At 37.7% G+C, this 3,578-nt stretch overlaps 1 protein-coding gene across 1 annotated transcript in view; it reads left to right on the top strand.

The window, feature by feature from the left end:
* LOC106869702 (uncharacterized) overlaps nucleotides 1–3,578 on the top strand; it is an 875,881-nt gene that overhangs the window by 530,521 nt on the left and 341,782 nt on the right. The gene's annotated exons all lie outside the window — the stretch shown is intronic.

The following is a 3,578-nucleotide window of genomic DNA, read 5'->3' on the forward strand; positions in this document are numbered from 1 at the left end:
ATATATACATATATATAGATAGATAGATAGATAGATAGATAGATAGATACATAGATAGATAGATAGATAGATAGATAGATAGATAGAAACATACATACATACATACATACATACATACATACATACATACATATATACATGATGGCTGCCCCCTCGTTATCGAGTATGGCCACTGCACGAAGCTTAACTTAACGGTGCTGTGATCGAATGCGAATTTTTAGTCCAGCCAAAGATTTACAATGTCTTGCACAGAGTTGGCATCCAAAACCTTTACTGGCAATACATACATACATATATACATACATACATATATACATACATACATACATACATACCTATATAGTGTGTGTGACCTCGAAGAATATTACGACCATTACTGATGATTTATGTTATCCTAGACGTTAAAACAATGGCTGTCAGCATTGCGCGTGCTGAAATTTAAAGTCGCACAACACCGTAAGAATGTCGCGTCTAAATGCAAGCAGTCTAGAAACAGGCATGACCATGATGCCCGGCTTGAACATGAGGCGAGTGTTATATCCGAATGTTCTTCACATAGAATTTTGTCTAAACCTTTGACAAGATTTTCTTTCTCCTCCTCTCAGCCTGCAGGTTATCCAACAAAACCTAAGCAGTCTTGATGAGGTTTATTCTGATGTTACTATTAGCCATTTGCTTTTTTGTAGCGTGAAATGATACACGTATATACATATATGCAAGCATACATGCATTCATGTGTGTGTGTTCGCGTGCGAGTGCATAAGTGCATGTGTGTGTGTGTGTGTGTGTGTGTGTGTGTTACACTTGTATCCTTACTGACTTCGAAATAATAACTGTGGTGATTTATTCGAATAGAATACATGTTAAAGTCAACTAATTCAATTATTGTGTCATTTATTTGGTCAATGAAAAGCAGGGATTGGAGGAAGCCTGGCACGAATACGTCCGTCAGAACGCTATGAGTAAAAAAAAACCTGGCTAAGAAAGCGTTGAGTAAGGAAGTGAGGAATGGGTTTAGGTAATATCCACCTGGCGATTCATACAAAGTGTAAATTGTGTGTGTGTGCGTGCGTGTGTGTGTGTGTGTGTGTGTGTGTGTGTGTGTGTACGTGTGTGTGTACACATATGTGTATATGTATTTATGTATGTATGCGTCAGCTTATTACTCTAAATTGGTTGAGTGTTAAGTTTAACAAGGCCAAGTTAGTTTTTATGTTAAGAAAATATTATAATCAATAAGACCGCTGAAAAGCCAATATTTTAGAATTTCATTGCAACCGAAATTTTATTTTGCTTTATTAAAAGCTACAAAACATAATTAAGAAATAGAGGGTGAAAGTTTTTTTTTTGTCTTCGACACTAAAATCCAATTGTTGAGATGATAATTCTTTCTAATTTTGGCACAGAGCCAGAATAGTTAAGACGATCATGATAACCTTTCAATGTTCATTGCACCTAGAGGTACCATAATTATCACAAATTCTGACACAGTAGAATGTAGGTTAGCCGATTGCATCGGCCCTATTCTTCAAATGGTACTTATTTCATTGACCTCGAGAAAATGAAAGCCAAAGTTGACCATCGTGCTTTTTGAATTCTTAAGTTAAAATGCCCGAAGAAATGCTGCCAAGCATTTTGTCCGGCACGCTAACGATTCGCCAATTTGCCGCCTTGAATAAGCACAAGACCTGACATTTTGCAGAAGCAGGGTCGTCGGTTACATCGACTCCAGTGTATAAATTCTTTTACTGAACTCGAAATAATGAAAGATTGACGACTGTGGAATACTCAGAGTATGAAAACCGATAAAATGCCTTGTCCAGCATCCGAACAATTCTACTAACTCGCCTCCTATAGAATAATTATTTCTGTTATAGGCACATCGCCTGAAACGTACGGTGAGAGAGTTAATCGATTATGTCGACTCCATTACGAAACTGGTACTTACTTTATTGACTCCATAAGTATGAAAGGCAAAGGTGACCTCAGCCGAATTTAAACTCAGAATGTAAATCCAGACGAAATGCCGCTAAGTATTTTGCCCGGCGTGCTAACGATTCTGCCACCTCACCGGCCTTAGCCGCCTGTAGAATAATCCTTTCTACTAAAGGCGCAAGGCTTGAAATTTTAGAGGGGAGAGGAGCAGCCGATTACACCGACCCCTGATTCATTGGTACGTAATTTATCGACCTCGAAAGGAGGAAAGGCAAAGTCGACCTCAGCGGAATTTGAACTCAGAACGTAAAGAGGGGCGAAATGCTGCTAAGAATTTTGCTAACGATTCTATCAGCACGCTTTACCCGCCAGTAGAATAATGAAAACAAACTCTTTATACTATAAACACAAGACACGAAATTATGCGTGGTGCAAGCTTGTCGATTTTATCAACCTCCAGTGCTTGGCAACTACTTAATTTATCGTTCCCCAAAAAGAAGAAAATAAGTCAGCCTCACGACATTTCAACCCACAGAAGAAGAAATGTTGCTAAACATTTTGTCTGGCGCGACAAAAATTGTCAGCTCACTGCATTGTATAATAACGGTATTGGTAATAATTATTTTTTATATTTTTTCTTTCATTTTTTATTTCCTTCAGTCATTTGGCTGCAGCCATGCTGGAGCACCTCCTTTAGTCGAACAAATTGACCCTAGGACTTACTCTGTCGGACATTTTTGCCGAACTGCTAAGTTACGGAGACGTCAACACACCAACATCGGTTGTCAAGTGATGGTGTGTGTGTGTGGGGGGGCAAACACAGACGCACAAACATAAACATATATATATATATATACGATGGGCTTCTTTCAGTTTCCGCCTACCAAATCCACTCACAAGGTTCTGATCGGCCTGAAGCTATAGCAGAAGACACTTGCACAAGGTGAGATTGAACACGGAATAGTGTGGTTGGTAAGCAAGCTACTTACCACACAGCCACTCCTACCCAAAGAATACCCACTTTAACATGGCTGTCCGTTCGAGCGGACTCTACTGCGAACGATGCACTGTTGCATCCGACAAAATTGCGAGCATGGGAGTGAACACCTACCAACTTCTAGCGACGGGACCAGTAGACCAGTCCTGGTTTCGGGATATTTCTACCACTCCTTGGCACTGGACTCTTGCTCTGCTAGAGTAATAGAAAACATAATTATCTGACATGTACAAGACCTCGGATAATGTGGAAAGGAACGGTAAAATATTATGGCGACATTGCTAACGTTTCGTATCAAGGTATTTAGAAGTAATACATTTACGTAGGTACAATGCCCACGATATACCCTATTTCTACAAAAAAAAAAAAAAAAAAAATGAAACGAAAGCAAGAGAAGATGACATATTTTTCACACTTCTATCTGTCAAATCCTAATATGAATTTTCGTGTTAGTGAAAAAAATGTAATCAATAATTTTGTTGGAAAACCAATATTTTAGAATTGCTTTTCATCCAGAATTTATTTTTATTGTTGCTGTCGTTGTTGCTGTTGTTATTAATATTATTATTGTTATTATTATTATTATTATTATTATTATTATTATTATTATTATTATTATTATTATTATTATTATTATTATTATTAT

This window comes from Octopus bimaculoides, chromosome 13, assembly GCF_001194135.2.
Source record: "Octopus bimaculoides isolate UCB-OBI-ISO-001 chromosome 13, ASM119413v2, whole genome shotgun sequence".
NCBI classification, from domain to species: Eukaryota; Metazoa; Mollusca; class Cephalopoda; order Octopoda; family Octopodidae; genus Octopus; species Octopus bimaculoides.